Below are 13,498 nucleotides of genomic sequence, written 5' to 3'. Positions count from 1 at the left end.
TGAAAATGTGGAGTCTTGAGACAGGACAGGCAAAAGGGCTCATGTCATTGTAGCTTAGTGCAGTCAGGAGAACTGCAGTGTCTGTTAGTCTGTTACCCAGCTGCTCTGTTCTTTCACTTGTGCTGCCTTGAAGACAACTTCACACACAAATTACCCTTTAAAAAAAACCCCAAAACCAGACTCTGATGAGAGCAGGGGAGCCCTGTTTCAAAGGGCAGATCTGCAAACTCCTCTATCCCAGCCCAGAGGTGGAGTTGTGATGGAGAGAGCAGGACATGACACCTCACAGAGAGAAGCAAAGGACTCTGAGGGGAGAGTACTGACCTCCAAGGGAAAGCTCAGCACTCCCTAGGATCCTACAGGAGAGCTGTGCTTTTCTGCGGCCAGCTCACAAGCCCAGCAGGACAGGCAAAGCACAGAGTCAGATGTCCTGGTGATGGGATGGCCTACAGGGAGAGTCAGACCATTGGTCAGAACAGCAGACAACGCCCAGAAGACATCTACAGTGAGGGACAAAAGAGAGCTGGCTGAAGGCAGCCTACCCCAGGGCTTGTCTGCAGTTTCCTCCCACTCCCTGCCCATGTCTCTGCTGCCTGGAGCTCTCCCTGCCAGCAGCTCTTTCTCTGTCCCCACGTCTCCTCCCTGCCAGCGCTCACAGACCCCATCCCACCCGCTGTGTGCTCAGCTCTGCCCTGCAGACAGCTCCTGGCAACAGGGCACTGCCCAGGGCATCTCCGTGTTGGCAAGTCCTAAAGAGAAGATCAGATAAACCCTGAAGAGACAAAAAAGGTGATGTCCATGCTTTCTGTAGGCAGAGGAAAGTGTGAAGTTACTTTATCAGGTGCCTTGAAAAACCTGTTCATAAGTCACTATAATGCTGTAGGGGTCTCAGTCTCCCGTGCAAACCTGACAGCTCCATTACCCTTTCCTCCTACCAGCACAGCAGGAAATTGAAAGCACCGACCCTGGAAAGCGCCTTTGTTTCCATGTACCCCTGCCTTACTGTGCTTCCTGAAAAGTGCCCTGGGAAATGTCCTGGGGGTGATCTGGAGCTGTGAACCACCCTGACCCATACAGCACCTTCTCGACAGCAGAAGGACCTTGCCCTGTCCTGCCCTTCCAGTGGGTCGCTCCTTCCACCCACAGCTTCTCCCCTCAGTGAGCTCCCTGGGCAGGCTGAGTGCTGACCCTGGCAGGTGGCAGAGTCCCTGCCCTGGTACGCAGCCCCTGGGGCACAGGGACCTTGCTCTGAAGGACAGCCCTGGGCACGCCTGGCTGCACCCCTGGCTTCACAGCCATTCAAACTCACCTAACAAGAGCCTCTGGACAGGGAGTCCTCCTTACAGATCCCATGAGCTCTGGACTGTGCCAGCTTTAGGACTTGCCTCCAGGAACTGCATCTGCATTGCCCTGCTCCCAGAGACTTACCCTGTCAAGGGCTCTGATGCTTTGTCTCCCAGAGAGCTCTTAGCCATCCTCCCACTCCCGACTGCCTTTAAGCTCTCTCTGCCTCACTCCTCTCCCCTCGGTGCCTGCGGGCAGTGCCCTCAGCCCTACTGTGCTTTGAAGAAAAGCTGCTCCTGGGCGGAGCTGTATCTCTGCAGCGCTGCCTGCTTGCTGTGAGCTCCCCTTGTCCCAGCAGCTCAGCAGCAGAGGACCAGCCCAAGACATTTTAATGACCCCTCTGGTGGGTTTGATGCTGAGTCCATGAACCTCAGACACTGAGAGGAAGTCGAAGAAACCTCTCAGGAAGTCAAAGTCAGATTCAAACTCCAAAGTTTCTTGGAGCATTAATGGGTCCCACAGAGGGACATTAGTGATAAAGCCTCCCCGGGGGCTGGTTAGAACAGAAAACTGGAGGTACTCATGACAGGTAGGCAAAGGAAAGAAAAGGTGGCTCTGATGTTGAGTAACACTGGATGTGGTATACTAAGTCAATGGGCCAAGCCCTGACCCCCAGCCCCTGGGAGGAGAGATCTTGTCCCTCACGCATTGCTCAGGGCTCTTCCTGGGGCAGTGTGATGTGAGGATGTGCAATGCCTAGAGCAGGACTATGATACAATCTTTCTCAGGCTCACACGTTGTGACGAGGAGGCAATGAAGTCCTGGTGTTATAATGCTAAGATGTCTCCTGACAGGCATCATGAGCAGAGAGAACAGCCACAGCCCAGCAGACAAAGACCTCGGCTGTGTTGGGGCTTTCAGCCTTGCCAGTGCCCACAGCTGTCTCCACCACAGGATGTCTTATGGTGTCCTACACCTGCATCTCTTTCCCTGAAGGCTGTTGACATCCACCCTGCTTACCAACCTTGGTCTCACCTGAGCGTCTTCCTACCCTTCCTGATATCTCTCCATCCCCGCAGATTGTTCATTGAAATACAAAGCCTTGACTAATCCAGACTCTTTCTGGGTGGCCTACTGCACCACGGAACTACACTTGGAGTGGTATTTCTTTCTCCTCGTTTCCAGTGTCAACTTCCCAAGCTGCACTTTGTAGCAGTTTTTCTTTCTCATGGTGTTTCCCAATTTTCAGAAAGCTCCACCATCTCTGAAATCACCTTTCAAGCAGTCTCAGGCTACTCCCAAACTGTGCTGAGCCTCTCGGCCACTGGGCAAAAGGGCCAAAGAAGCCCAGGTCTCTCAGCCCCTCCACACTGGGCGTCTGCTTAAGGCCCCAAACTCTACCTTGCCAGATCTCCTCTGGGCACTCTCCAGCTCCTCCCAACTCCATCAAAACAGGGAGCCAATAACTGGGACAAACCCCTGTGTGGGGGTCCCTACCAGTGCTGTGTCAAGGGGGATAATGATGACCCTGGTCTGGGTGACCATGCTCCTCCTAATGCAGCCCTGTATGCAACTGCCCTTGTTCACAGTGAGCGTAAACCACTGGCTCTCATGGTGTCCCTTGTAGTTCCCAGGCCCTTCTCCTCACAGTCACTCCTCAGCACATCAGGTTCCATCTGGCCCTGATGTATAGGTTTGTTATTCACCCTGAGGCCAGACTGGCCAATTATCCTACAAATTTCAAGAGGTTTCTGTTGGCCAAATCCCTGAGTTTCTTAAGGTCCTTCTGGATTGAAGCTCCATTTGGTCAGCTGTTAAGGGTTGTGTGCGGATGCCTCACCCTGATGGTGGAGTCTCACGAGATGACAGCATGAGGTGTTGCAGGGCACTACAGACCCAGGTAGGAATTGCCATGAACACAGTCTCCAAAACACCAAAGGAGGGCACAAAGCCAGCAAAACCTGGGTCAGAAGAGAAAGGATAAAAGAGGATTGGGCTGTTTGTGGGTCAGGCTATGTTAGTGGAAAATGTATACCTATATAGACACTCAGACAATATGGATCGATCCAGCTGTGTGATCTTAGACCCTCCATCTATCTGGGACCTGGCCCTGGGACGCCCTCATCTCCCCAGTTCCCCCACACACAGACAAACACACAAACACAAATAGCTCTCTCCAGCACAGAATCACAGAACCATTGAGGCTGGAAGGCAGCCAGCTTCCACCTTCGCTGTGCTTCCTCTTCATGCTGTTTCTTTTTGTCAGGACCTCCTTTCTCATCCATGCCTTCCTCCTGCCACCTTTCCTTGACTTCCTGCACGTCTGGGTGGACCATTTTGGAGCTTCAAAAGGAGATCCTTGAACATCAAGGCTCTCTGCCTTGTTCCCTTCTCTCCAGATCCTCAACTCTACCTTCTCACTCCTGCCTTTTACATCCCGTACCAGTTCTTCCATTTTGAACGTATGAAGTTCTGCAGGGCACCTCACCTCATTGCCTCCTCTGTCACCCTAGTCAGGAAGATGTCATCAACGAGCTCCAAAAACCTCCTGGATGGCTTTCACCTCGCTATGTTGCCTCTTCAGCAGAGGCACTTGGGACAGTTGAAGTCCCCCCATGAGGACCAGGGCCTGCAAACATGAGGGTTCTTCCAGTTGTCTGAAGAAGGCCTCATTTACTTCCTCTTCCTGATCAGGAGGTCTGGAGCAAACATCCACCCACCACAGTGTTGCCCATGTTGTTCTACCCTCTCATGCTGACCCTTCAGCTCTCAGCTGACTCATGATTTGTGCCCAGGCAGAGCTCCACGCTTTCCTGCTGCTCTCTCCCATCAAGAGCAACTTCCCCTCCAGGTCCAGACCTGTGGCCTTATCAGTACCAGACCCTTAATACCGCACAGTTTTCCCAGGAGGTGGTTTGGGCCACCTTCTCCTTCCAGTAGCCAACTTGCAGACCCTCTGGGTTCTCCAGTGTCCAGTCCAGACTTAGGGTCTCTAAATGCTGGGCTCCCAGGCTGCTGCTTCTACTCACCGGTTGCCCTGTTTTGATGTTTGCTAGTGCTTACACCCACTGACATCCACCACAACATTATATGCACAGTCTCCAATGTCTCCAGTTTCTGGGCTCCCATATGAACATGAGCCCATATGACTTATGGTTCCCACTCCAGTGGCTGGCAATTGGACCTCCATCCATACACAAACCCAGAGATTATCCACACCCCAGAAACTTGTGGGAAATTGGAGTTGAATAAGAACATGAGACAGACTGGGCTGACTAGTTGCAGGGCATGGCCAGACAAGTGTACTGACCGGCCACCTGTTTACACGTGACCATCTCCTTTTATCCCCTTTTCCCTCAGTTTTCCCACGCTTGTTCCTCCCCAAACCATCATGATCCCTCTCTCTTGCTGCCTTTGGTCCTTTCCTAGACATTCCCCAGGAAGTCTTGCACAATCCCCAAATGCTCTTTCTTGCAGCCCATCATGAGTCTCAGACACCCAGAGGCAGAAACCCCCACCCTCACTGTGCAAGGTCAACCTGGGAGGCTCTCCCATTGATCCACCTGCTGAGTCTTACACCCAAATATCTTGGCCCCGTCTGTGAAAGAAAGGTTTTCCATTTGGGTTTTTACTTGTTTCTCTGAAAACAGGGTGATTCATGCCCTAGAAATGGCAATTCTTTATGTTTATGGAAGTGCGGGGCATTTGCTCAGATCAAAATGCATACATGGGGCATGTGTGAAACAGAGCAAACTATTTGCCTCCCGCCTGTCCGTGACCAGGTCCTCATTACATGAGGCATTTACTAGCACTGACCACACATGATAAGGACCATAACATCCATCTGTCTGGATGACCCGGTAAGTCCTCTTCATTGTGGTCTGCCTATGTTGCTGTGTTTCCTCCCTCAAAGGCTGTGTCATACAGCCAAGCTCCAAGACTGAAAAGGAATTAGAGACAGAACTGAAGCCAGGCCGGTGATAACTCTCTATGAAAGCTTAAACCACAATGAACAAGCAGCAGGCAATTAAAGACATCCTAAAGTGTTTGAGGGTACATCACCTGTAGGATGCCTATGGACTTCTTCGATGCATCCAGTCATCTGGAGGTTGTTCCAGATCCTCTCCAGTGTGCTGCAATTTTGGAAAGTGAAGGTGATCCTCCAGAGAGTGGAACTGCTGTCACATCATGCAAGACATAAAACACCTCAGATCATGGTCTAGGCCCACTTTGCCACCGTCAGAGACACAGGGAGAAGCTGGAAGATGATTCATCTCATTCTAAGGGAGACACTGAGAAAAGCTGAGTGACTCGGTCTTGACCTTCTTTCTCCAAATGACCAGCAAGTCAGTTTAGAACAAAAGTTGTCCTACATTCAGGAAAGCATTCAAATAGGAATGGGCCTTTGGAGGTGTCCAGTCAACCCTATATATATATATATATATGAAGAGGTCTTATGAGAAAGATGGAGAGAGACTTTTTACCAAGGTCTGTAGTGTCAGGACAAGGGGCAATGGTTTTAATCTGAAAGAGAGTAGGTTTAAATCGGACGTAGGGAAGAAATGTTGTACAATGAGGTTTGCAAGACACTGGAACAGGTTGCCCAGAGAAGTTGTAGATGTCCCATCCCTGGAAGTGTTGAAAGTCAGGCTGGATGGGACATTGAGCAACCTGACCTAGTGAAAGATGTCCCTACCTGGGACAGGGCAGGTGGACTCGATGATCTTCCTTTCCAACTCAAACCATTCTGTGATTCTATGAATCTATCATTTGCCAGTGCCTGCAGAGTGCCTTGACTAGTGTTTAAACCACGCAGCCATGACTAAGCCAAAGAAGAGAGTCACTACCCCGAGGTGTGAGGCGCAAGTAGAAAAGGCTCTATGTCTGCTCAGAACTGAAGGCATTTTCAGAATAGCCCTGATAATTGTACTGTAAGGAATAACTAGAAAGGCAAAGGGAAGGACTGCGAATACCACGACGATGGTGTGTAGTGCCACTTGCTTCCAGAAAGTGTCTGCAGAGACTAGTTCTAGCAGAGGAGGTGTCACACAAGCAGTGATGAAGGTCAAGGGATGCCCAGAAGGGCAAAGTGAATGCCTGATAGGTCTGCCCTACTTGTACTGGTATGACAGCCAGCTGTGACCCCACTACCAGTGTGACGCAGAACCCCCCCGTTCATGATGAGGTTATAGTGCAGGGGGTCACAGATGGCTACGTAAGGGTCGCAGGCCACGGCAGCCAGGGGAAGGCTTTTGGTGCCTCCAGGGAACCAGGAGATACAGCTGGGCAGTACATCCATCGAAGGAGGTCCTGCTGTCTTCTCTCAGGAAGCCCACCAGCATTTTTGGCAGAGTGATTGATGTAGAACCGATCTCCAGGAAGGACAAATTCCTCAGGAAGAAGTCAATGGTGCTGTGGCGGCCTGAGCATGACGAGGCCATTCCCTATGAGGACCACGAGGTAGGTGAAAAGGAAAATTGTGAAGCGCAAGCTCTGCAGGTTGGTGTGGACAGAAAATCCCAGAAGAAATCCAGATCCAGCTGTGTGATTTTCCAAGCCACTACTCCGGGGAGTTTTCTCCGTATAAAGTAATCCAAATAACAGCTGTTGGAGGTTGGTGATGTCCCGTCCGCCATCACATACCACTCAAGCACAGGGAAAGACCACAAACACCAGCATACACTATTGCAGTAGTAGGAAAGCTAGACTAAGATCTCCAGGTATGTATGGAAATATACCACGGAGTGATGGGCAGACCTGGCTGGCAGCTAAGCCTCCATGCAGTCACTCTCTCACTCCCCCTCCGCAGCAAGACAGGGGGAGAAAATAAGATGGACAAGCTTGTGGCTAGAGACAAAGATAGTTTAATGAGAAAACCAAAGGCCTCTGGCAGAAGCAAAGGAAAACAAGATTCATTCTCTCCTTCCCATTGTCAGGCATGTGTCCAGCCAATTCCTGGGAAGCATGGCCTCAGCACTCCTAGCGATTGGTTTGGAAGAAAAATGCCATATTTATGAATGCCCCTGCCCAACCCCTTTCTCTCATCTTTTATTACTGATCATGACATCATTAGATATGGAATATCCCTTTGATCAGTTTGGGTTTGCTCTCTTGGCTGTGCCCCCTCCCAACCTCTTGCCTACCCCCAGCCTACTGGCCTTTGGAGGGTGAGGGGTAGAGTAGGCGAGCCAGCCTTCATGCTATGCGAGTACTGCCCAGTGATAAACAAAACACTGGCTCATTATCTACATTGTTCTAGCAACCAGTGCAAAGCACAGAACTGCATGGGCTGCTGTGAGGAAAGTTTACTCCTTCCCAGCCAGAGCCAGTACAATCTATACCTCTTATTCCATACCGTTTGCATCATGCTCAGGTCCCACATAACTTGATATGTTTTCATATCTCCTGACCATCCCATTGTATCTATTTCTCATTCCTGAAATCCCCCTCACCAACACTTAAAACTTATACTGCATATGTAAACCATCTTTACATCCAACATAAGGATTTATACGTCCTCATTAATCACTATCCCCTGTTCCTTGTCAGAGAGATAAATGTCATTTCCCCATTCCATGGGCCTCTGCCACTCCCAAAAATGTCCATAAGAACAGGCAATGACCTGGGCCCCCTCTATCAAGGTGGTCACTCAGGACAGGATAAGCTGCATGTTGGATTGTTGGGTGCCAACACCAGCTGGGTTTGGGTCATCGTTGCACTAGCCCAGTTCCCATCAAAGCTCACTCTTCATCGGTTCAGGTGGTTCCTGCTACATTACTTCCTCAAACATACAGCTCACAGCAAGGATTATTTTCCCCCAAGGATTAAATCTCTTTGAGGCACACACCAGATTTCCCCATCCTTTTGCATTACCCACCAAGTGCATCCAACTCCTTGAGCGAAGACAATCCCATGAACGGCCTTGCCTTTTCCCAAGGGAGGAGCAACCCACACTGCCTTCCCCAGCCACTTCCCCATGTGTACTACGGGGACCTTATCTCTTCCCACAGTATGGGGGGCTTGGTTTGGGCACCACCAGGAGGGCTAGCAGAGCCTCTGGTGTTAACCAGTCAAGTGGCTTCTGCGAAATTTGTATCTCAGTGCTTCCCTGCCCCAGTGCCCAACACCCTCACCATAGTCTTTAACCGTCCATTGTATCACTCCATCCTTCTGGAGGCTTGTGGCTGATAGGAGATGTGATGCACCCAGTGAATGTTGTGTCTCTTGGCCCAGGAGTCTATGAGGTTATTCTGGAAATGAGTCCCATTCACTCAATTCTTGCTAGCTTACCATTTCGCCACAGAGCTTGCCTTATAAGGTCCAAGATGGTGCTTCGGGTGCTGGCATGGTCTATAGGGTATGTTTCTAGGCAACCAGTAGTCGCTCCCACCAGGGTGAGTCCGTAGTGCTTGCATTGGCAGTGGCCCAATACAGTCAATTTGCCAGGCCTTGCCATATCGAAAACCCAACCACTGCCTGCTATTCCGGGGAGACTTCACTCACGTGGCTCACTTGATTGCAGCACGTTTCAACTTCATGGGTGACCTGTGAGATGGCCTCAATGGTCCGGCTGACCCCTTGTTTGCGAGCCCATCTGTATGTTGGGCTCTCTGAGGGATAGGAGCCTTGAAGGCTCATCCCTGATCTGATTCATTGGAAAAGGCTTTTGTTGTCTGGTGCTTCATGAGGCCATCAAGCCTTGGTGGAGGCAGAAGAAAATCAGTTCCACATGGGAAGTGTTCTACTTTTATAAATCTTACATAAAACTTCTTTGCCAGAATCCCCTGCATCAGAAATCTCCAGGCTTTGAGGCCCCAAGTTGCTGTGAGGGAGCCAGCTATTCTATCATACCCTATGGCATTTCTCAGAGGGTCTGTCAAGTATCATTGTCCCACTGTGAAATCTACTCTCTTCACTAAAGGAGAAATTAAAATCCCAATAATAGTAACAAAGAATGTTTCCGGCCATCAGCTGACTATTGCTTTCTGGATCTCCTTCCCTGGGAGGTTTCAAACTTACTAATTTTGTAGGCTTTTTTGCAAAGACTTAGCTAATTCCCATGGCAATCAGCAGTCAGGGCTTCCGCAGACCATGGGGAACAGCGGCCAGTTCTCGTGGCATGGAGCTCAGCTTGTCAGATCCTGCAAGACAGCCAAGGTTATAGCAGCAGCAAGAGCATAAAGCCCTTTTTATTCTGATAGTCCGAGCCCTGTGGCTCACGTTGCATTCGCTGTGCTGGGAGCTGTGCAATGAGTAACTCAATGAGAGAGTGAGTTCTTCTGATGTTATGATATAAACTGGGAGCGTGGGATCCTCTCTCTCTCTCTCTCTCTCAGTCTGTCTCTCCACAGTTTGCCTCTTGGTCACCAGCACTGAACTATCAGCAGGAACTCAGGAACAACTGCCTTCAGCAAGGCACCAAGAATACATACCTGGGGTGTCCTCACTGCTGAACGTAAGCATGAACAAAGTGATGTGTGAGCAAAAATATTTCCCTTGCAAATGCAATGTTTTGCCCCTTTGAGCATGTGTGACTCAGAAATACAGATGTAGGAAACGTAGGATGAAAATAATGAAACTTACATTGTGATTTGTTGGAAAGTTTGATTGACGGCAGCAGAGAGACTGAAGCAGCCGGGCAGCCAAGACCTGCCTGTTCACTGTTCTTTCTTAAGTGAAGAGCTGTAACAAGAGTTGGTGACTGCTGAGTGGGGAGGAGTGGAGATGTGTCTAGTGAGGAAAGATCTTCCTTTGAAGTCAATGAATTGAATTTTCAAGGAGATTGTGTTGCTGTTACTCTCCCGGTGACAGAAAATGCTTGGAGAGGGGGAATATCACATCTGTGACAGAGTTCATCCCAGTGGGATTTCCTTACAGCTGTGAGGTAGAGATCATCTTTGTGGTGTTCCTGCTTATTTATGTGGTGACTGCCCTGGCAAATGCTCTTATCATTGTGCTTGTCCATACAGACTGCAATCTCCAATCTCCCATGCATTACTTCCCCGGTAACTTCTCCATCATTGAGATCTCCATGGCTTCCTTTGTGGTGCCAAAAATGCTGGCAAGTGCCTTGTCAGGGAAGAAAATCATCTCCTTTGCGGGCTGCTTCAGCCATCTCTACTTTCATTTCTCCCTGGCTGCAACAGAGCTCATTCTCTTTGCCATCATGTCCTGTGACCGACACGTGCCAATAAGCAAACCCTTGAGGTATCCCACCATCATGATGGGAAGGGTGTGTAGCCAACTTGTCCTGGGCACGTGGGTGGGTGGCTTGGTCATGGTCCTGCCATGAGTGGTCCTCAAAGCCAGGCTGCTCTACTGTGGTCCCAATGTCATTGACCACTACTTCTGTGAGAACGCACCTCTCCTGCACCTCGCTTGCACCGACACCTGGCTTGTTGAGCTGAACAGTTTTGTGGTGTCCTTTGTCCTGCTCCTGGGCTCCTTGGCACTGAGTGCAAGGTCGTATTCTTGGATCATTTCAACCATGGTCCGGATCCCATCAGCCCAGGGCAGACAGAAAGCATTTGCCACTTGTGCTTCTCATTTCACTGTGGTTTCCGTGGGTTTTGGCATCTGCATCTTTATCTATACCAGGCTGTACCAGAGGGACGCCAGGCACCTCAACGGAATACTCTCTGTTCTTTCCAGCATTGTCACACCTCTTTTAAATCCTTTCGTACACAGCCTAAGGAACGAGCAGGTGAAAGAGGCCTTGAAAAATGCTTCTTGCAGACTCCTGGGGATGATCAAGTGGGTGAGAAAACATTAAGAATCCTCCTGGCCAGCAGGAATTCATGCCTGGAAAAATCACAACAGGACCCTTGTGTTACGGGTTTCTTCTGAAAGACTTTGTGAGGGAATACTGTGCTTGTACATTTTAAATGCAGGATTGGATTGGGAAATAAAAAGCTCCTTTCTTCTGCTGGAAACTAACACCTCCATCAACATAATGCTTGGTCTTGGAAGTGCATGCTGTACCTGAGGCAGATGATATGGGGGATTCTCAGGAAGTAAATGCAGAAAAAGGAGAAAGTGCTAAAGATGTAAGAAAAAGAGAATGTCCAACTGAAAGAACTCTGAGCTGTGAACACAAAGATCAATAGTGCAGGATGTCGTGCTGCATAGGCAAATCCGCAAAAGCTGAAAACCAGACAGGAGCTCTGAAAGCAGTCACCAAGCAGAGAAAAAAAGCATAAATACATAAAGATACTGTGCCACCAAGACACTGTGTCTTCAAGTACTAACACTATTGCAAAAGCAAAAGGAGTGGGAAATGCTTAGAGAGGTGCTCAAAAACTCAAATTCTAAAGAAAAGAAATAAAAATACCATGACCTAATGCTTTTGTAGGATTATTGGGTGGATTAGGAGCATTTGCGGTTTTTTTATGGTTTTGTGCGTTGTTGGATTTGGGGTTTTTGTTGGATGGTTGGTTGGTTTTTGTGTTTTTCTTTCCAGAGCAATCCTCTGAAGCACTGAGAAGACCCTTAATGAATGAAGAATTGAATATTCACAGTATCACAGGATACTTGAGGTTGGAAAGGAACCCCTGCAGATTGTCTTGTCCAATCCCCTGATGAAACGGGGCAGCTAGAGCAGGCTGCCCAGGATGGATTCCAGTCAGGTTTGGAATATTTGCAAGGATGGAGAATCCACAACTTCCCTCAACAACCTGTTCCAGTGTTAACCACCCTCACTGTTAAACAAAAGAGAAGTGTTCTCTTATGTTCAGACTAAATTTCATCCCTCTGAGCCTTCTCTTCTCCAGGCTGAACGCTCCCAGCTCTCTCAGGACCTTCTCATATTGAGATATGCTCCAGTCCCTTCATCATCTTCGTGGCCCTTTGCTGGACTCTCTGCAGCAGGCCACATCTCTCTTGTACAAGGGAGACCAGAGCTGGACACAGCGTTCCAGGTGTGGCCCCACCAGTGCTGAGCAGAGGGGAAGGATCACCTCCCTCCACCTGCTGGCCACGCTCCTCCTAATGGAGCCCAGGACACCATTAGCATTCTTTGCCACAGCAGCACATTGTCAGCTCATGTTCACCTCGGTGTCCCAGGTTCTTCTCCACAGCCACTCAGCCCCAAACATATACCGGTGCATGGGGCAGGAGCAGGACTTTGTACTTCCCTTTGTTGAACTTCCTGAGGTTCCTCGTATCCCACTTCTCCAGACTGTCCAGGTCCCTCCAAAGAGCAGAACAGCCATGTGGCATATCGGTCACTCCTCCCAGTTCTGTTTCATCAGCAAACTCGCTGAGGGTACTCTCTGCCCCATCATCCAGATCACTAACAGAGGTGTTGAACAGGACTGGGCTCACTGTTGACCCTTGGGGTAGGCTGCTAGTGACTGGCATCCAGCTGAACTTCATGCCACTAATCACAACCGGGTGATCCCAACAGTTCAGACCGTCTTCAGTCCACCTCACCGTGCACTTGTCTAGTCTATACTTCATCAGCTGGTCCATCAGGATGAGGACATCCTCGTATGAGGATATTGTAGAAAACTGATGCATTATTTGCTACATAAGGCATGGCGTGCTGAACCTCTCAGGAACTTTAGAGCACTGGGCTAGCTTAACCAACAGGCCTTGGCCTCAATCCGTGGCCCAGGTACAACGATTTGTTCATGGACACAGGTAGTGCCAACCTCTGATGGAAGAAATGAAGGCCCGGTTACCTCAAATCTTGTAGATGAGGGTGTTACACGAACTGACCACATGCATGGTATTGATCTGTGAATGACAATAACCCAGGACTGGACTCAGATTGGCCTTCAGTGCTTCAGTGTCACTGAACCCTAATCACAGCCCTCCCCCTTGTCCTTTGTGGGGCAAGGACAGGATCGAGCAGAGGCTCAGAGACCTAATCCGCAGGCAAGAACAAGGTTCACTCGAGTGGCATGACCAGTGAGACGATGAATATCTTCTACCACAGGGCCAATAAACCCTAATGAAAAACCTGACGCCAACCCTAAGCCTAACCTAACCCCAGCCCTAACCCTAACTCTAACCTAACCCTAATTGATCTGGACATACCAACACCTGTAAAACTACAAAATTAACACCACATCAGGCTGGGATTCCCATGGTAATATCATGACAAACACTCAGCAAACCAACAAATTTGGATACAGAGCCAAAGTGGGGTGGCCAAAGCAGCATCCTGGTATCCCCTTGTCAGGCATTTTGTTTTGATACTCTAGTGAGAGCA

At 49.5% G+C, this 13,498-nt stretch overlaps 1 protein-coding gene and 1 pseudogene across 1 annotated transcript in view; both read left to right on the top strand.

Annotated features, from left to right (window-relative positions):
* LOC132320275 (scavenger receptor cysteine-rich type 1 protein M130-like) overlaps nucleotides 1-13,498 on the top strand; it is a 114,516-nt gene that overhangs the window by 32,303 nt on the left and 68,715 nt on the right.
* Nucleotides 6,410-11,056, top strand: LOC132320183 (olfactory receptor 6C4-like; annotated as a pseudogene).

The sequence above is a fragment of the Gavia stellata genome, chromosome 34 (genome assembly GCF_030936135.1).
Source record: "Gavia stellata isolate bGavSte3 chromosome 34, bGavSte3.hap2, whole genome shotgun sequence".
Taxonomy (NCBI): domain Eukaryota; kingdom Metazoa; phylum Chordata; class Aves; order Gaviiformes; family Gaviidae; genus Gavia; species Gavia stellata.
Note: the sequence above shows the minus strand (reverse complement) of the source record. Positions and strands in the feature narration are given on the sequence as shown.